Source organism: Pseudorca crassidens, chromosome 1 (assembly GCF_039906515.1).
Source record: "Pseudorca crassidens isolate mPseCra1 chromosome 1, mPseCra1.hap1, whole genome shotgun sequence".
Classification (NCBI taxonomy): domain Eukaryota; kingdom Metazoa; phylum Chordata; class Mammalia; order Artiodactyla; family Delphinidae; genus Pseudorca; species Pseudorca crassidens.
Window position 1 is genome coordinate 8,822,675 of NC_090296.1, and position 21,363 is coordinate 8,844,037.

The following is a 21,363-nucleotide window of genomic DNA, read 5'->3' on the forward strand; positions in this document are numbered from 1 at the left end:
TCACACCATACCCCAAGCCCTCACCTTAGCAAAACTGATCTCTTCTCCATTTCTATAATTTTATCATTTTGAGAATACTATATAATGGAATTCTAATCACACAACCTTTTGAGGTTGGCTTTTTTCACTCAGTACTAGGCCCTTAAGCTCTATCCAAATTGTTGCTTGTGTCAATAGTTTGCTCCTTTTTGTTATGAGTAGTGCTCCATTATATGGCTATACCACATTTTATTTGACCATTTACCCACCGAAGGACGGAAGGACGCGTTGGGTTGTCTCTGAGTTTTGGCTATTATAAACAAAGCCGCTAGGAACATTCACATACAGGTCTTTGTATGAACATAAGTTTCTATTTTCCGAGGATAAAGGCCCAGGGGTGCAACTGCTGGGTCATGTGTTTGAAGTATATTTAACTTTTTAAGACACTGCCAAACGAATTCCCAGAGTGGCTGTACCATTTCACATGGGCAGCAACATATGAGGTAATGAAAATTTGAAAGTCACAATTTCTACAATGCTTTCTAAAAGCCTGTAAAACAAGTAAGATTAAGTCTCTTAAATGTTATAATCTGACCTTAGTATTTTTTAAATGGATTTTTAAAACTTTTTTCCTGATTCCCACAAAAAGACTTCTTCTTTATTACCGCTAATGAAGAATGTATAATCAGATATAATCTGTATGTTGACAGCTCTGTTGCTGTATTATATAAGCTGCAATAAGAAGTGGAACAACAGCAACATTGCCAACAGAAACAGCAAGTTTGTTTCTCTGTGTTCCTGACGCAGTCTATGAAGACTAAAGGCCTAACAGCACTTTCTAACACACAATATGATCACAGTCCATTTATACACAGTATCAACAACGGCAGTTTGTTCAGCTGTTACTTGGTAAGACAATTTGAGGAAAGCAACTAATCTGAAATAAGGCTGTAGTTATCTTAGCTATAAGATTCCTAACTTCATGACTTTTTAAAAAATTTTGGATATAATTGACAATTAGATAGATAATGGAGTCTCTCTGGGATTCCTGAAACAAGGAGCTAGATCTGAAGCAGACATATCTATCCCAAATGTAAACAGCAATAAGTCTGCCAGTCTGCAGAGAAAACAAAATAAATGCACAGAAAGAAACTACAAAGCCGTGAAAAGAGTGGGATGGTGCTGCCCTTGTGCCCACTGACTTTCCAGTTCTCATCAGTCCCTTTCACGACCAACTATGTAATTCTGGATATTGAGCTCCAAGACAAATGTGTCCTTACAATATGACAGAACGTTGTCAAATCTCAAATTAATAACCTTGCAACTTAATTACATGACTTCCATCTAGTGTATCTTCCCACTTAATATATGTGGCTTATTGATAAACATTTTAGTATGTATATATATTTAATATTCATCCTAAATGTTGGCCAGTGTGGACAGCATCTATATAATTTTCAAATCTGAGAGTACTGGCTTCTATCCCTTGGAGAGAGAGGAGTTATTGCAAAGAATCATCAAAATCCATGTACCTACACTAAGACTAAATAAATAATACAATTCAAACCAAGCTGACAAAAATGTTGTGGCTAATAAAATTCCCTTTTTTTTTTTTGGCCTCACCGCACAGCATGCAGAACTTCCCTGACCAGGGATCGAACCTGTGCCCCCTGCATTGGAAACATGGAGTCTTAACCCCTGGGCCACCAGGGAAGTCCCTAAAATTCTTAATAAATTTACTCACCGATATTACTAGAAGTAGTTTCTTGTCATTAGTATATACTGGTGAATATTAAAAATCAAATTCTAATTATGGGGGGAAGGGCAGACTTAATACCTCTCCAGACTCTCTAGAGAGCTTTTCTTTCATCAAGTGTCCATATGTCATCCAGAAAAGAAGAGCAGAATGTGCTTGAGTTTGAGTGCAAAGATTTAAGATGACATTGGGAGAGATGGAGCAGGAATAATTGGGCAAGTGCATGAAATTATTTCCAAACAACCACCTCAAAATGTTAGGTACTTAAATATCATTCAGAAGCTAAGGGGACAAGATATTAAAGGGCACAGCCCTCTTTATAGCTTTATAATGGCACGTACGAACATATTCACAGGAATTCGGATCAAAAGGGCCAAACATGCCCTAGAGTATAAAGACATCTTGGTTACACCACCTAGCTAAATGCTTTGTCAGGATTCTATCACCTTTCTAAATTAATACTACACCCTTATTCCATATTTTCTACATTTTATCACTAAGAGTATAGTTTTCCAAACGTGCCATACACATTTGACTCCTTGTGTGGTGGTGGCTAGACAACCGAAGTCAAAAAGAATGACCTCTATTAATCTAAAAGAACACTTGCTTCGACAAAACACGATAGCAAGAAGAGACTCTGCACCCAGCACAATTCCTGACATACAGTAGCCACATGACATCTGGTGAATAAATGAGTCCACCTCTGCTTACTCTGAAAAATAACCTTGGCAAACATGTAAAACGTCCTACCAGTCTGAAAAATATTCTCCAGGCCTATTCAGTTACCCATCATTCTTAAAACCCATCAAGACCAATTTCCATGAAAGCCTCACTCACACACAGAGGCAGCATTTACTTTCCATTAGGTTCAGTGCCTGATACATGGAGATATCAACATTTGCACACTTGCATAAATTCAGGAGTCATCCTTCTTCTTCATTTGATATAAGGTAAATTTTTAAGCTTTGCCTCATTTCCAGTAAGTTTTATTTATCAAATCAAAAATACTTTCAAAGTTTCATTTTTTAAATCAAAATTCTATTCATAGCACATTATATCTTCTTAGGGATGGTTTTAAGGGGAAAAAAACATAGCTGTCAAAATAAAAATCTTGTTTTTCTTTCCTAGACATCTGGGACATTCACTTATGTATTTATTATTATTTCACATTAGTTCTCAAATTTAAAAAAAAAAGCTGGCTTATTTAAGAAATTTAATTTTAGGATCTGTCAACATTTTGAATGCACTACTGTTATTTTTAAAATATACACTTGCATCCTGGAATAAAACTTAGCATAAGCTTTCCATATAACCATTTCCTGGGCACTAACTAACTTACTATATGCCAGGTTCTGTGCTTGACACATTCCTCCATTTTCTCATTTGTTTAACAAATATCCTCTCGCGTTTTTTGCAGCGCTGAACATTAAGAAGCCATTACACTCTAAACCTGATATTTGCACTAGATACTAGTACTAAACGGACAGTAATGCTTAACACAAGTTTACTGTCATTGGATTCAAGTTGTGTTACCATATTAACTCAGAATCTGATCAGCAATGATGAGATGCACAGAGAATAGCACCTGTGGCAGCTTCGGCAGAAGCTAGCGTTAAGTGACAACTTAAGTTGCATTCCCTTCCACAGGTAGCTGATCAACATCACCTTACCCACCCAGAAATTTAATTCCAATTGCTACAGGCCATTTTGAACAGCACAAACATAATTTGAATAAGATGATTATATAAAGAACCCCTGCCCCCCCTCTGAAACTACTTTAAAATTGTAGATTAAATTCTCCCCAGAAGTAACACACTCAGCATGTCATGGAAAATAAGGGGCCTTTATTCTTAACTCTTAAAAACAAATGCTGCCCTACATTTTTTTAAAACTCTTGCAAATTTCAGACTCCACAGATGGGCAACTGCAGTTTAAAAAAAAGAAAAGAAAAAATAATAATTAATGAGACTCTTTGACAGTTCCCTGAAACCGCCACCCTCCCAAGAGCAAAACTGGTATTTCCAAGTTGTTCCAAGAAGGCGAGACGGGGGAGGGAAAGGAAGAGTCAATACAAAGCATCGGGGGGAAAAATGGGTGACTTGATAGAAAACAAGTTAGAAAAATGGGTGGCCTCAGTAGGAACCCAGTGGCTGCTTCCCCTTCCTCTCTCTCTCAACCCAGCGACGCTGGTGCTGTTCGTCGAATTTAAATAAATCACCTATGAGTTTTAAGACCGGAGCCAAAAATTATTTCGACAGAAGGAAAAACTATTTGCTGCCCTTGAATACAGCTGCATCAGCAAAGGGAGCCAGCCTGCAGCTACGGAGAGACAACAAAGGACAACCGTCAGAAGGATGCGAAAATCCCTCGTATAACTCCCCACGGAGCTCCACCGCCTTGAACCCTGCGGTTAAGTGCAAGCTCTCACCCGGCCTCAGTCGGATTCTGCCAGGTTAGAAAGGCCTGGAACGCTATCCTCCGGGGAGCGGGCTCCTTCCCCCAACTCGGATCTCAAGACCAACGTCACCTCTCCTGAGATGCCCTCCCTCAATCCCACCACTGTGGCCCACAGTCGCCTGTCCTCATTTTAAGGGAGCTTTTCAGCATCTGCAAAATGTCATATTTGCTTCCATTCAGTTTCCTCTGAAAAGGGTGAGCTCCAAGACGGCGTAGGGAGCCCGGCGGTCTAGGCTGGCCTACAGAGGTCATCTCCCAGACCCAGCCCGAGCAACCAGGAGGCGGTGCAAGTATGACCAGCCTACATGCCGTCCAGAACCGGGAACTGAACCTGGGGGACCAGCCTGGCCGGTGCAGGCAGCCCAGGGCCGCAGCGGGGCCTGAGGGAGCCCCGGCGGGAGAGGACGCCAGCGGCGCGCCGTCCGCAGCCCACTGCGCCGCCCAAGGTCACGGCCGCCCCGCGCCGGCCCAGTCCCCGGCCTCCCCCTCCACGGCGCCCTCTCGGCGCTGGCGCTCTCGGACCGCTCGGCGCATGGCCGCCCTACCCCGAGCTGCAGACCCGTCGCCTTCCGCTCAATACGAACTTCCCGCCGGTTTCGCCGACTCGCAACTCTTCAGCTGCTCCGGCCCCTTCACACCCCGCAGTATGCGGCCTTCCCATTGGCTCAGACGAGCGTGAGAGGCGGGGCGAGCGGGAACGCGCGGAGTGGGGCGGAGCCCGAGATGGCCCCGCCCCCTCCCCAGAAACGCCTGGAGCCGCGGGCCGGCGCTACCACTGCATGCTGGGAAATGGAGTCTTTTACTGGCAAAGCGAGATCCCGGTCCCTCTGCCCCCGTGGGCTTCTGGGAAATGTGGTCTACAGCCTCGGAGTCCGTCCTTCTGGTCAGATGCTGTACCCGGCAAAGCTGTAGGAATTGAAATAATTGTTGCCAGTGTTCGCAGTAGCTTTATTTATTAAATTATAATAATAAGTGTGTTGACAAAGAGTTGGATGTAAAAGAAGTCCTACGTTCTCCTTTGGCCGAGTGTCCCCTCTGCCTACAGGCGCTTGCGTTTTCCCACCTTCTGGTCCACACCCTGAAGCTCATCCCACAGCAGCTTGGTTCAGTATGCTGTGGCCTGGCTCTGGAAGCAAACAGCTCGCGATCAGATACTAGCTCTTCCACTCTGTAGCTTTGTGACCTAAATGACTTAACCTCTGTGAGTCTCATTTTCCTGTTTCTGTCGTGATTAAATGAGTGCCTTGTACGTAGAGACAGTGCTTTGTATGTAGTAGATGCTAAATAAATCGTAGAGTATTAATATTATTCTGTCCATTCACAGCCATGAGTCTAAATCCTACCTGTCTGTCAAAGCCTATGTCAATGCCTACCTAACCTTCTGTAGTATTCCATCTGTAATTCTCTTATGTCACAGTTTGCTTTGTAATTCTAATCAGTTGTCCACGCCTCCATTACCCACGAGACTGTAAGCTTATTGAGGGCTGGGATGCTGTTCTAGGTCAGAATCACCAAAGCCATAGGCAGAGGGAGATTTACAATGAAACTACAGTAATGAAGTTTAAGCACAGGTCTCTTCCAAAGCCTTCTGTTAATAGCTTTGGGGTTTTTTTATTTGCCAAGGTAAGATATTTTTGTATGATTTTCTTTGAGTGGACCCCAAAATTGTGTGAACTCTGTCCATTGGACAGTGCAGTATTGTGCCTGATAACCCACATTTGCACCTCCAGATACCCCCACGTGCTCCAGATGCTCCTCCAGCCTGCCCTCAACCCCAGGAGGCTGAGCTGTACAAACCACTTCCAGGTTCCTGTGCCCCTGGCTTCTGGTGGATTTGGCCAGTAGAGAACCCCACAGAGAAGCGGAAGGGAAGAGAGTAGTTGCTGAAGGTAAGGATTTTCCTGGATCCTTGTTGGCAAGGTCACCTCCCGTTGGCTGGGGCCCTCGGCTGAAGGCCACTGCTGCCTGGCCCTCCCCTCCAGCTTGCAATGACAGCTCCCTCCCTTCGTGCCTCAGACCTGCAACTGATAACACCATAGCTGCTGCTGAGATAAGGTTACTGCCCCATTCCCGTGGTTCCCACCCTCACACTTTGGCAATACTCTCATTACAAATAAACTCTCTTCAAATAAACCCTGTTTCAAACATGTCGTCTGCTTCTTGTTGAGACCCTGATGGAAACACATGCACAAGGTGAGCACCTGATGATTAATTGTCGGCAAAGAGGTCTCAAGGTTCACACATCTCACAGGTGTGGATTCCCCAGCAAGAATCTGTGGCCAGAATCCATTGAGAGAAAGATATTCTTCACACACACACACACACACACACACTAAGAAGACTTGGAACAAGACTTATCTGTCGCATAGTGACCATGTTCCCCTAACTTCACCATACACGTGCAGAAGAAATGTCCCTGACTCCACACTGGGTTGACAATTGGCTGGCTTTGAAAGACACTTAAATCAGCAACAGTGTCTGGAGTTTTCCAAGGTGAGAATGGAATGTATTGATTCTGGAACTCATGGCTCCCTCATCCTAACTCAGATGACTTACTGTTAAACGATGCTTAAATGCAACCATGTCCCAAGGCAATTGCCAACTTCTCTGGCACCATGCACACGTGCTGAGATGTCCTACCAGTGCAGAGCATGGCAGGACGTTATTCCAAGCTGCTGTCACAGAGACTGTGTATCTGAGGTGCTGTAGGTGGGGATACAGCGCTGGGACACAGGAGGCCCTCGATGAATGTTTATGAGTTGATAGCTTGGTATCAACATCAGGATTCTGCAGAAGATTGACCCGTGAGGACTTGCTGGGGCTGGGCTTTAGAATTTAAGAATTGAACTTGGGAGGAAATATTCACGAGTATAGTCCTGCCATATATTCAAAAATATCTATACAGTCCAAACAAATGTTTACTGAGCACTTACTGTGAGCCAGGGATTGGGCTAACCTCTGGGAAATCTGGGGGTTCTGGTTTAACGAATGTTTAAAGAGGCCTTGCTATGTATTACACACTGTGCTTTTTCACATACGATATCTCAGTTCTTAAACAGGAAAAAAATTCAAAAAGTTTAAATGATTCCAGGCCCTCAAATCTACTTCCAAATGTTGTTTTTACTGGCTCGCTATGCACAGCCTCAGTACGTGAGGATACTTAGAGCGTAATAATGTCAATACTGTGATAGAGATTTGTGCAAGATTCTGGCATAGTCAGGTAAAGGGATTCTGTGACAAAGGACTATCATGGATAAAGCAGTGTGGACCATGACTGGGTTCAGCCCAATTAATAAATATTGTTCCTGCTGCCCATCAAGGGCAGACCAGCTGAGGATCTATGCGTGGGATCTGTATTGATCTGCCACATAGGCCCCGGAGTGTCCTCTTTTACTTCCAGGAACTCTCCAACCCGAGTATAAAGGCACAGAATGGGAACCGTAATGCAGGGCACTTTGGAAAAGGGAGAGGAGGTTGGTAGTAGCTAGACCATGGCAGAAACTCAGTCTGGGAAATTCAAACAAGCACGATAGTCACTAGGAAGCGACACTGCCCAGGCAGTCTTCAGCAGACGCTGGATCTACCAGTGAGTCAGTTCATGAGTCCTTGTCCTTTTCATCTGTAGAATGGGCGCAGTCATCCTGGACCAACAAGTTCTGCGCCTCCCAAGGCTGATGGGGGAGGTAGATGAGGTCGTGTCCGAGAAGGGCTTTGATCCTCCTGGAACAAAGCTGCTAGGGTGTCGTTGCTCAGTGTACGCATCGTAACAACAACCCAAGGAATTATTACCTCTTGGGAGGAGGGGAGAGAGAGAGGAATGAGGAACAGAATATGTTCAGAAGTCTTCCGAGTACACTGATCCTGGTTCCTACTCATCCATTCCCTTTTGATGTCTCATCTCATTCCAGGGGCCCAGAGCCCCTATTTCCATTTTAGCAAGGGCTTTTGAGCACTTATTATGTGCCAGTCACAGTGTCCTTAACGGATTCATAATCCAGTGGGAGAGCCAGACGTGTTCACAAATTCTAGTAACTATGATTTTTATGAGCATTTATTTATTATGTGTTGGGAAAACCATTTCATGTAACCCTGAGAGGTGGGTAATATAATCCCCAGTGTCCAGATGAGGATATAAAATCCCAGAGAAGTGAAATGATTTGCTCAAGGTCGTACTGCTAGTGGTGGCCGATGGAGCTGGCTGACTCCAAACCCATCCTGATATCAATCACAGCTGCTGACTCTTGGAAAATGTAATGAGATAATATGGTAGCACTTAGACTCCGTGCAGTGAGAATGCAGGAAGCAGAACAAATTGTTCTGCCAGGCCTCATAGACAAGGTAACACTGACCTAGTTACTCTGCTGAACTTATCTAGTGACTTCCACAATAGTAGAGATAGGTTCTTTTGGATTTAATGATACAATAATTAATGATTATAGATTGTTCTGAGGTCAGAAGTGGATGAAAGAGGTTTTAAAGTCCTAGGCAAATGTTTCCTGCTTGTCCTTTTCTTTGTCCTGATGATGATGATGATGATGGTGATGATGACAGCTTTCATTTATTAAGTTTTAAGCACTTTTCAGGAATTTACTAATAATTTGCAAACAACATTTCAAGAAATCTTCACAATAACCCTTGGCATTTGATATTATCCCTCTCCTGACTACAGAGATAAGGAAATTGAAGCTCAGAGAAGGTAAGTAACTGATCCAAGTCACATAGCTACTAAGTGATACATTTGGGCTTTAAGTCAAGGTTTAGGCTAATTCAGAAGACCAAACACTTAACCACTCTCCATGCAGTGCACCAACCATTCATTTCATGTGTTTATATCTCCTGAGCATGTTTTCAGGATGCCATCGTTATTTGTCTTCCCCAAGATTTGAGAGATTAATGGTACAGAAAAATTTAATGTGCGAGCCTCCAAGAATGACTGAAATGTTTCACAGTGTACTGGTGAAACTCCCTGAGCTGAGGAGGATGTGAGCTGCCAGCGGATGGGTTGCTTTCTGCCCACTTGTCGAGAGGAGTGGCAGATACGGTCTACTGACACTCACACACATTTCTACTGCCTTCTATTGTCATTTCCTGCTGCAGAGGCTACAAAGCTAAAACCTGCATTTGCCAGGCACCCTAATGCTTAGGACTCTGGATGCAAATTAGGTTCCACCAGTGAGATTCCTCAAGGAAGATTTGGAGGCAAAGTGAGGTGTCAACACAGTAATGAAGGCTTGGGATTTTTCTGCAGCAGTGTTCCAGTGCCATTTGTCTAATGCCATCAGTGTCAGAAAGCAGTTGTGTTGGTGGCAGCAGGAGCTTCCTGATCCCTGGGTGGCACGTACAGTTGTGAGTTTGTGTAGTAAAGAATTTAACCTTGCCCAAGAAGGGCTCTGGTCTTCGTTCTCAGCAAGGTGATCTCCAAGACCTTGGAATGTCAGATAGGAGTGTCTTTGTTTCCAACAATATGACACAGGGTAGACGCTGGCCGTGCTGGAAGGACCAACAATGCAATTTATGATCGGTGCTTTGGGTCACACAGTATAAGTCAAACTCCACAGGGACTGGAGACTGAGATCAGCATGTGGGCGATGAATCATACTTTTGCAGTGGAGTCCCAGTAAAAACGCTAGACACTGAGGCTTAAGTGACTGGTTGGCAATTACTCCACATGTATTATCACAGACTGATGCTGGGAAGGTAGCACTGTCCTAACTCCATGGGCAGCGGAGCTCCACATCCTAAACCCTCCTGGCCTCTGCTTCTGCCCTTGCAATTTTAATCTGCATCCTTTCCCCATAATAAAATATATCCGTGGGTATAACAGCTTTCAGTGAGTTCTGTGAGTTCTTCTAGCAAGTTGTCAAAACTGAGGGTGGTTTGGGGAACCCTCTACTAAATCTGCAATTGGTGTCAGAAGTGAGAGTGGTGGTCTGTGTTCCCTCTGACTGTGCAAGTGACGAGAATTCCTAACCTCTCTAGTCCCAACGGCAGTCTCCTCATTTCTTCCCCCTTTTGATGGTGGCAGAGCTAGTGGCTTCCTAGGTAAGGCAGTTCTGTGTTGCTCTCACTAGTCCCTGCTAGTCTAGCCCTTCAGTGACTTTACAAGTACCTAACTCCCTATATTAAATCCCTTTGTACTTAAAATAGCTAGAACGGTCATTGTGTCCTGCATTAAACTTCAGCTAATACAGGAGAGGACCTGGCCTTGCTAAATGACATAGCAATTCGAACATGCAAGCTTTTTCACATTTTAGTGTCTCTGAAATCAGAGTATGTCTTACAACCAATGCCAGTTGTAATTGGTGATTTTATTTTTTCTTTATTAGTAGCACATAAAATAATGGGGCATCTTACAACTGATGGAGTCTTAGAATTTATTAAATTCTAGGATACCTGGTGCTTGCTTCCTCAGAACTTCTCTCTGGATCATCTCTCCCCTTCATTCCGCTCCCCACATTGCACACTGGATCTGACCCTCTCAAACACCCAAGGATGTGGAGCCTTCCTCCTTTTTCCCACTCCACACTTTTTGAAAGTGAAGACAAACGTCCTTAGAGAAAGAGGGAAGCAGTGTGGTAATGTGATAGGAGACAGACCTGAGTCTGGAACCTCCCTCTGCCATTTAATTGCTGTGTGACCTTGGTTAAATTATTAACCTCACTGAGCTTCTGCCCTCATCAGTAAAGGCTAGCAGTTGTTGGGATTGAATGAGATAGCATGTGTGAAATTCCTGGCCCCTGGTAGGCACTCAGTAAAGTTTTTGCCTCCCCCTTCCGTTCATACCTCTCTTATTTTCCTCCTTCCAAACACCATGAGGTCCACTTCTCATGTCACTCCGTCTCCAGGAGCCAAGCTACAAGCAGCTGTCATCATGTATTGTCAGTGGTTTGCCATAGACCCAGGTCAAATATAAACACATACGTGTTCACAACCAGCTGCCAGGTTGTAAACTACGAAAAGAAGGAGAGCTTTTCCAAAAACAAAAGCAAATTGTTGCTTTTATCTTTGCAACCATCCAACTCGTGTTATGTTTTGATTTCAGGGCTGCTCCAAGATTCTGGGACAAAAGGCACTATATATAAGCATTATTATGAGACTCAAAGGGGCTCTGAGCAAAACAGAATCCTTTTATCACAAGAGAATTGGAGAGAATTGTTGCCAAATATAGTCACTGTGTGGAAGATGCATTTTTCCTTTATTCCACACATCCTCACCATCACTAACTCCTTGCTTTAACTAAACCCATAGCCTATCAATTAGTCTATAGGCAAATATTTTAAAATAATAGCAACCAACATATTTTGGCAGTTACCATGGGCCAGACATGGTCCCAAGTACTTTACATCTAGAATCTCCTTTGGTTTTCCCGGCCGCTCTATGAGGTAGGTACCATCATTAGCTCATTTTACAGGTGAGGAAATTAAGTCTTAGGGAACTTAGGCAACTTGCCCAAAATCATACAGCCAGTAAGTGGTGGAGGCAGGATTTGAACTCAGCTCTATGATGTCAATGATTATGGGCTTCCTTGATGTCAAAAGGAATGTGGGATGTTACACAATGAAGAATGCACATGGCCCCAGATCTTCAGAAATCTGGGATCTGATCATGAGATAAGTGTCGAGCTCAAGTGTAGATTAACAGAATTCCTAGAAAATAGCAAAAGGGGACTGGAATGAAAAAGCAAATCTATTATGGGAAGGCTTGAGAGGACAGTGACTTATTTAATCCTCATTATCAACCCGGAAAGGCAGGTCTGATTATCATTACCTAACAGGTGAGAACAGGAGCTTTAACTGTGGTGGTGACTCGTTAGTGACAGAATGCGGTTTTATACCCAGGACTGTCTGACTCCAAAGCCATGAAAACTCCACACTGCCTCCTAAAACTAGATCAGTGGACGTTTTTTACCCTCTTTTCTGCCTATTTGTCTCTGGTGAATACCTTGAGAGAGAATGAATAATCAGGCTGTTGATAAATTATACGCACGTCAAGCAAATAAGTCAATTGTTTTGCCTCTAACAGGTGTGTCTTGATTGCAAACCATTAGTGACCATTAATAAAAGAAACCCAGGTTGTAATTTCCCAGGATTTGCATTTCACACCAGGGAGCTGAGCTCAGCCAATATTTTCATAAGCTAACACCTGCAGCAGAGGCAGAAAGCATGACCTGAGGTAACATTTATCTTTGAGAATTAAAATGTAAGCCACAGGACAATTTGTGAACTTGATCATTCTTTCCCCTGACTGTCATTGGTCTTAGCTTAGCATAGAGATAAGGCCTCAGGTGTTTAAAAAATCTGTTGAGCAGCTTTGAGAGGATTCAGGACCTAGTGCAGAGCCCTTCGAGGCATCCGCTAGTTTAAACTGAAGTTTATTCATTTACTGTTTAACAAAGGTTTACTGAACACCTACTAAGGCCCGGGCGCTGCGCTAGGTTCTCAGGATAGGAATAAACAAGACAAGATTTCTGTTCCACCGTTGCCCATTCTCTCTCCTTAAAGCACTTTCTCCTCCTGGCCTCTATAACACTATTCTGCCCAAGGTTGTCTTTCCTTTTCTGAATGCTCCTTTGCGGTGCTTCCTGCCAGCACTTCTTCTTTGGCTCCAACTTCTAGGTCTTCAAGGCCCTTTTCTCTACCTTTATGTTCACATCTACACAGATTTCAGAGGGTGGAGAGAAAAGCTCGGGAATCATCAGCATATAGTCAGCTTGTTGTTAGAAATGAGAATGGATTATCCAAGAGACAGATGAACTAACCCAAGGACCAAGTGTGGACTAAAAAAAGAAATCAGAGCATTCTGGTGGTGATGGTGGAATTGCTTATTCATACTCACCTCCCACAGGACAGTAGCCAACAGCAGGCAGAAACTGAAGGGGATTTGACCCTTGAAAACAAGAAGCCACCCTGCAGGAGATCCATGTTTATCTGACTTTTCCACTGAGGACACTCCCCAGTCCACAGGCCACAGGGTGGCTAGAACTCAAAAAGAAAGCCACAGTCCTTTTAGCCTGAAGAGTCAGAGGGTGGAGTCTGAACAAACTGGAAATTGGGGAGGGGCCGAGGATCTCAGAATGGAGAGAGCCACAGGGCAGCCCTAAAGCTTCTATATAAACACCCCTAAAATCTTTGGCTGATCAATGGATCGCACCTGCACGAGCAAAACTCCAAGGCTGCCCAAAAGGGAAACAATAATTGGAAGGTTAGAAGAGCAGGCGGAGATTTCAGCTGCTAACCACTGCAAGGGAGTTTGGAGTCTGAGCCCTACCAAGTCAGAGGAGGTTGGTTAATTTCTAGTTAATTTCAGGCTGTCCAATGAAACCCAAAATGTACCAGGCCTGAAGAAGAGGGCTATGTCTAAGGATTAGGGAACTAAGAAAGGGAGACCCAACAATGTCAGTAGCTTATTTTAGGCATACAGGTAATGAGTGGCAGTGCTGGGATTCAAATCCAAGGGCTCTGCCTCCAGAGCCCATGCCCTCAACCACTGCATTCAAATTCACCTCTCTCAGCACCCTGCATCCTTCGTTTAAAGCACTCACCACCAAAGTCAACAACCAACGTCATTGCACATTCAGCTGTTTGTCTCCCGCACTAGAAAGATTCCTAAGAGCAGAGGGCTTGCACAGTGCCTGGTACACAGTCCAATAAAAATTTGTTGAATGAACAAATGAATCATTTGGGATGGCTGACTCACCAAAGCCTGTGCGTGTATAATTTATTAATATATTTTCTATTAGTAAACGTATATCATTAAATATGCGTTCCTGCCATATAACTTCACCCCCTGTTATCCTGGATGGAATTAAATCACCAATAATCACTCCAGTTTGTAGTTGGGTTTATTTGTACATATCTGTTACTGACTGTTTTTAAGCACGATTAGGAATTTCTAAGTGTAATATGAATGACTCAGTATTTTGATTAATCAGCTCAGTAGGGGAAATTTCCATGGTTAATCAGACTGAACATAAAGATAGGGCACATGCTGAGAATGAATAGAGGGGAGGGGAAAGACAGAGAGAGAGAAAGACAGAGATGAGAATTTTCTTATAGTCAGAAAGGCAGTTTTGGGCTTCCCTGGTGGTGCGGTGGTTGAGAGTCTGCCTGCCGATGCAGGGGACGCGGGTTCGTGCCCCGGTCCGGGAAGATCCCACATGCCGCGGAGCGGCTGGGCCCGTGAGTCATGGCCGCTGAGCCTGCGTGTCCGGAGCCTGTGCTCCGCAACGGGAGAGGCCGCAACAGTGAGAGGCCCGTGTACCGCAAAAAGAAAAAAAAAAAGAAAGGCAGTTTGAGTCAACACCACAGGACTTACAAAGTTTCTGTTTTCTCATAAACTTTGGTTGGTAGCTGTATTAGTTTCCTGTGGCTGCCACAACAAATTGCCACAAATTGTGACTTAAAAGAACAGAAATGTATTCGCTCATAGGTCTGAAGACCAGAAGTCCAAAATCGAAGTGTCAGCAGGGTCAGAAACTAGGGGAGAATCTTTCCTTGCCTCTTCCAGCTTCTGGTGGCTCCAGGCATTTCTTTTTTTTGTTTGTTTTGTTTTGTTTTGCGGTACGTGGACCTCTCACTGTTGTGGCCTCTCCCGTTGCAGAGCACAGGCTCCGGACGCACAGGCTCAGCGGCCATGGCTCACGGCCCCAGCCGCTCTGCGGCATGTGGGATCTTCCCGGACTGGGGCATGAACCCGCGTCCCCTGCATCGGCAGGCGGACTCTCAACCACTACGCCACCAGGGAAGCCCTCCAGGCACTTCTTGGTGCTCCTTGGCTTGTGGCAGCATCACTCTAATCTCTGCCTCTGTCTTCACATGGCCTTCTTTGTGTGCATCAAGTTTCCCTCTCCTTTCTCTTTTAAGGACACCAGTCATTGGATTTAGGCCCCACCCTAAATGATCTCATCTCAAAATCTTCAACTGGATTACAGCTGCAAAGACCCTATTTCCAAATAATGTTACATTCGCAGGTATGGGGGTTAGGACTTGGACATATCTTGTTGGGGACAGGATTCAGCCCACAACACCAGAGATAGCAACGTCACTGTTGTAATTTCCTCTGATATGATACAGAGAGGGGGCTGTGCCGACAATTTCCCACTGACCCCAGGTGTTGCTGGGCATGTCCCCTGCTGTCACGTGCCCTCCCAAATTGGAGCCTGCTCTGGCCCAAGCACAGCCACTCTGAACGATCCCCACTCTCCAGAGATGGAAACAGAGGCTGAAAACATTAGACCAGCTGCTCAAGGTCACACACACGGAGGAGTCAAGATCTGAACCCAGGTGTGTCTTCTCCAGAGCCAGACATGTGGCCATCCCACACTGCCTGAAACACTCCCATTATTAGAGAGCCACTGTACTCTTTCAACTCCTTTGTTAAAATACAAACTCTTCCTGAGGGGGGTTAGCCAAGCCTTCACGGAAACCCTGATTTTGGAGGAATGTATTAGATGACCTTCTAGAACACAAGAGATCCCAGGGGTATCTATGGGGAGAGAAGCAATAAGGAGGAACTTGATATCAGGGTAAATTCACACATTGAGAAATCAGTGCCCAGAGAGGTTAAGTGATCTGACCAAGAGTACACAGCAAATCAGTAGCATAATCAGAAATCACACCTGAGGTTCCTGACTCTGCATAAGGAAACTTGGAAGGTATCAGTCACCCTGAAATATCCTAAATTGGCTGGGCCAAAGGGTTGCTGTCAGCGGAAGCAAGTATAAACAGCAAAGCCCTAACCAGACATTGAGAAGAGGCTCCCTTGGGTCAACCCTTCCCAGGAGGCCTCCCTAGCTGCATAGTTCAAAGAGGAGAGTTCAAGAGCATGGAGCTGAGGGTAAGAGACCTGAATTTTTGTGGTAGGCCTGCTACTGAAGACTCGAGAGACCTTGAGTAAGTCACTTCTCCCCTCTGAGCCTCCGTCACTTTAACTTGAAGGAAAAACATTGGATTTAATCATCACAAAAGTACCTCTGGCACGAAGCATTTATTATTCATAAGCTTCTAGAGTTTGAGCAAGCCTCAGGGCCAGCTAGAACTAGTTCTAACCCCAAACGGATATCTGTTGTTTCCTCTGCCCCACATCCTCTCCCCCTTCCTCTATCAGCAGCTTCCCACAATTCCAAAGGGAACCATCCTCTATAACTTTTACTTCACAGTTGGAAGGCGCTGACACCACTCCCTGCTTCTGCTCTAGGTTGTCATGTAACCCAGGCCTGGTCAATTAGTGTAGCTGTACCTGAAAACTGTGATTGGCTCAGGAATAGACACGTGATCCAATCCTAGCCTAATGAGATTCAATCCAGGGGCTTTGGTTGGAAATTCTGGGAGAAAGAAGTTCTCCTCCTACTGACTTGGCCAAGCCGCCAGAATGTGAACCTGGGGCAAAGGGAGGGAGTATGACTGACCCCAATGTCAAGAGACAGAGGGGAGCCAAGTCCTGGTAACATTGCTGGATACACCCATGCCTGAACCTAGAACACTCCTGAGATTCGTAGTGACGTGAACCAAAACAGTCACTTTTTTTTTTTTTTTTTTTGCTTAAGCCACTTTGAGTTATCACTTGCAACTAAAAGTTTCCTGATTGATTCAAAAGCCCTCATTTTAAGGATGAGGGAATGGAAACCAAGGGTGGGAAAATGGCTTTTCCATGTAATCTGACAGCAGGAAGCACCTTGGAGCCCATCAAGTCCAATTCTTACTATTTACGGGTAAGGAAACTGGTGTCCAAAATGAGATGGAACTTCTTATGTGTATACAACACATACACACACAGAGCAGTGTGAGTTGTCTTACTGCAGTGCTGAGAAACTCTGTTTATCATCAAACATTTCACACATCCTATTACACGTGAGAGAATAATTATCTAGCCTGGTGCCGTGAAATGCTTTTTCCCATAATGGAATTTTACTCTGGAAGTGTATTTTGGTATTAAAAGGTTCCACTTTATAATGTCGATGGTTCAATCTGTGATCTAAAAGGCACTTAAATGCTTTGAACAAGAGGCATAAAAAGCTTTTATTGCAAAAGCCTTGCTGGATCTACCGATTTTGCCATTGATCCTTTTCCCCAGAAGGCTTCTCTGGAAGCAGCCCAGGCAACAGCTAATCCCACGGTGGGGCTGGACCTCCAGCTAGTGAGTAAGACATGTTTCAGAGGGCTGCACTTTCCATACACCCATTTGCAGATATTGAAACCACTTCTGGTTGGACTACAACAAGCCTCTTCAGGCATGTGACTCAAGCAAAGACATCCAAGCCATCCAGATTTAGAATTAAGCCCAAGGAGCTTAATTCTAACTCCCTTTGTTACTCCCAGTGTGTGTCCTTGTTGTACTTCAACAAAGTACAACCTTGGTTGTACTTCATCTGTGACATAAGTTCCATAATATTAGTTCCCAGTGTTCTTGAGAGCGGCTGACTTATTACAGTTGCCAAGAAGCCTGATACATGGAGGTGCTCGGTGAACACAGGTTCCCTGTCCCTGGTTGACCAGATTCTTCAATAACTGAGGGATTTGGGTCCCACTGAGAGCAGTGGAGCAGTGGAAGAAGCCCACACTTAGAGCACAGAGACCACTGATCTCTCGGCTTTACCCTGGGCAAGCCATTCACTTCTTGAACTCTCCACTTCCTCATTGTAAAGGGACATTTGAATACGTCACAGAACTGTCATGGTAAGATGCTCAACATCGCTACGCATCGGGGAAATGCAGATCAAAACCACAATGAGATATTACCTCACACTTGTCAGAATGGCTATCCTCAAAAAGAACACAAATAACGAATATTGGTGAGGTTGTGGAGAAAGAGGAACCCTCCTACACCATTGGTGGGAATGTAAGTTGGTGCAGCCACTATGGAGAACAGTATGGAGGTTGCTCAAAAAACTAAAAATAGAATTACCAAATGATCCAGCAATCCCACTCCTGGGTATATATCTGAAAAAACGAATTTGAAGAGATACCTGCACCCCAATATTCATAGCAACATTATTTACAATTGCCAAGATATGTAAGCAACCTAAGTGTCCATCAACAGATGAATGGATAAAGAAGAAGTGGTCTATATACATAATGGAATACTACTCAGCCATAAAAAGAAGAAAATGTTGCCATTTACAGCAACATGAATGGACTTAGAGAGTATTATGCTAAGAGACATAAGTCAGACAAGAGAAAGACAAATACTGTATATCACTTATATGTGGAATCTAGAAAATACAACAAACTAGTGAACATAACAAAAAAAGAAGACGACTTACAGACATAGAGAACAAACCAGTGGTTACCAGTGGGGAGGGGGGAGGAAGAGTACAGAGGTAGGGGATTAAGAAGTACAAACTATTGTGTATAAAATAAGCTACAAGGATATATTGAACAGCATGGGGACTATAGCCAATATTTTATAATAACCATAAATGAAGTATAACCTTTAAAAATTATGAACCACTATATTGTACACCTCTAACTTATGTAATATAGTTCATCACTATACCTCAATTTTTTAAAACAGGGGAAAAAAAGAACTGTCATGGTCACTTATGTTGTGCTTGAACCCATATGATTGTCTCCATCCCCAATTCCATGTGACCTCGCAGCTCAGTCACCTGCCGTGGAAAAGAGCATATCATGGGCACCTCTTGGTAACTGACAATTGCCAATAGCTGGGTCCTGGGACATTTGGTCCCCTGCCGGGTGGTCAGGAGCTAAATGCAGGAGTATCCCCTGAAAAGGGCTGTGGCAGAGCATCAATGGGAAGCTGGGATAATAAAACAAACTTCCCAGAGTGTGTACCATGGACCAGTGGTCCTAGTACGGTTCCAGAGTAAAGTAAGTTTGGGAAACATGGCATCCTGTACTTTCTGTTAGGAGGTTTTCAATGCCCATCAGTGCATTTTATTCAATCTTGGGCTTCCCAAACTTATTCCACCACTGAACATCTTTCCCACAAGCAGCATCTATCCTCATTCCACGCCACTAGTGGGAGGCAGAACACACCTGGAAAGCAGAGCTCCAAGATTCCAGAGGCTGAAACAGACTTTTCAGCTATTTCTTAGCTCTGATGCTTCATATGCTATCACTCTGAACTTCTAACATGAAGCCATTCCTCAGGCCACACCATCCACCTGTTCTCAAAGCATTAATTCCTACACCCATTCCACATTCACAGAATGCACACTGCTTCCAGGTCCTCTCCCAGGCAAAGACAACCCCCTCAGAAATACGGCTCCTGATTGCAAGGAGCTCATCGTCTAAAAGGGAGGAAGGACGCCTGAACAGATGGTTACCATGCAGAGTGACAAGGTGCATAAGAAAAAGGTGCACCTTGTAGGGTGGGATGGGGTGGGGCGGATGTCAGAGAAGCTTCGTCTGAAAGATGAGCTGCTGCCAGAGGAAATCGACCGAGGAGCAGGCATGGTACGGAGGCAGCACATGCAAAGGCCCTGAAGGAAGACAAGGGGATTTCTGGAATTACAAGTACACTTGGCCCTTTGTATCTGCAGGTTCCAAGATGATTGAATTCGTGGATCTAGAACCCATGGATATGGAGGGCCGACTGCACTAGGCCATTATATAAAAGGGCCTTGAGCACATGAGGATTTGGTATTCACAGTGAGCGTGGGGGCCTAGGACCAATTCCCCCTGTGGATATGGAAGGACCAGTGTAATTAAATCAGGATGGAGAACAGGGGTTGAGGGAGAGGAGTAGAAAGGTAAGTAGAAACCAGGTCATGCAGAACTTACAGAGCCATGAGTGCCAAGAGCTTAGGTATCCTTCAGAGGCGATTGAGGAGCTCCGTATTTGTGAGTGTGTGTGTGCGTGTGTGTGCATGTGTGCGTGGGTGTGTGCAAGGGGCAGGAGAATGACGTGGTTAGATCTGTGGTTAAGAAAGGTAGTTCTGAGACCCCGAGGAGAAGGGCTTGCAGAGACCACCTGGAGCTTTGGTCAACGGCTGACAGGCAGGATGAGTTTTAAAGCTTAAATGTGGCTGCAAATTCTGTCAATCTTCCGACAGAGAGGTGGAGTTTGTTTCCCTTCCTCTTCAATCAGGACTGGCCTTAGAGACTTGCTCGGCCAATACAGTGTGGGAGAAGGGATACTGTGAATTCCAAGTCTAGGTAATAAGAACCCTTGGAGTTTCCGCCTAGCCCTGGAATATTCACTCTGGAAGGGGGCCAGCTGTTCAATTCACCTAGGACCACCATGCCGTAAGGAAGCCCAAGCTAGCCACTTGGAGGTATGTACTGAGAGCAAGATGCCTAGCCAGGCAGCCCCAGCTGTTCTAGTCATCCCAGCCTAGTCATCAGACACGTGAGTGCAAATGCCCTCTTGGATAATACAGTCCTAGCAAACACAAGGTGGAGAAGCATCAGGGAACACAGCCAGCAGCCGGGACCAAGCCCCCAGAGATGCAGACTTGGTGGAGCGGCTCAGTGACCTCTGATTGTTCAAGTCATCTGAGCTGAGGCCAACGCATCGTGCAGCAGAGGTGTCTCACATTCCTGCCCCCCTTCCTAAACTCACAAAATTGTGCATATAATGAAACGGCTGTTGTCTTATGCCACTAAATTTTGGGGTGGTTTAGTGCCCAGCAAGCGATACACAGAACACTGGACAAGCTCAGAGCGTCAGATGGAGTAAAAAAATAACCTGTGAAAAGATAGGAAGCAGTGTGTGCGCACACACGTGTACACACACGTACACACACACACACACACTTTTCAGGCTCGTCTCCTGGTTCACAGTTCATTCTCACCCTGTCTCCTGCCCCAGCAGGTGTCACTTCATTTAGCCACAATTCTGAAGTCACAGGAACAGTGGCCCATTTGAGGAAGAACACAGCATAAATATGAAGAACAGGTGGGTTTCGTTAATTAATGAAACTTCATGCAACTCCAGGAGCCAAGCAATAACGCCATGTCAGTTGGTCTTTCGTTCCCATGGCAAGATCATCTCTGTGGCAAGTCTTTATGTTCCTGAGTTAAATCCAAGACCTCACGGCAAAGCCAGCAAAAACCTCCCTTTGAGGAAGGCATTCGGGGAATTTCAAGCCATTCATCTCCCAGGGCTCAGAGTCTGCCTGGTACAGCTAAAGGTGAAGCTTGGCCTCCCCTTCACTTTCTGACTGGATGTGCCAGGGCTGAGAGGCCTTGGGGAGGGGAGCCCATTCC

The 21,363-nt window shown here is 44.8% G+C and overlaps 1 protein-coding gene across 7 annotated transcripts in view; it reads right to left on the reverse strand.

Moving 5' to 3' along the window:
• The window catches only part of VRK1 (VRK serine/threonine kinase 1), a 78,165-nt gene extending 73,293 nt beyond the window's left edge, over nucleotides 1-4,872 (reverse strand). For 4 of the 7 annotated variants that reach the window (XM_067726271.1, XM_067726261.1, XM_067726220.1 and 1 more), the window contains exon 1: nucleotides 4,738-4,861. The gene's annotated coding sequence lies outside the window, so the exon portion shown is untranslated. Of the gene's footprint in view, nucleotides 1-4,163; nucleotides 4,296-4,737 lie in introns of those variants that run through there. The other 3 variants (XM_067726230.1, XM_067726241.1, XM_067726250.1) reach the window with 2 other exon arrangements.
• Nucleotides 4,873-21,363: the final 16,491 nt, after the last annotated feature.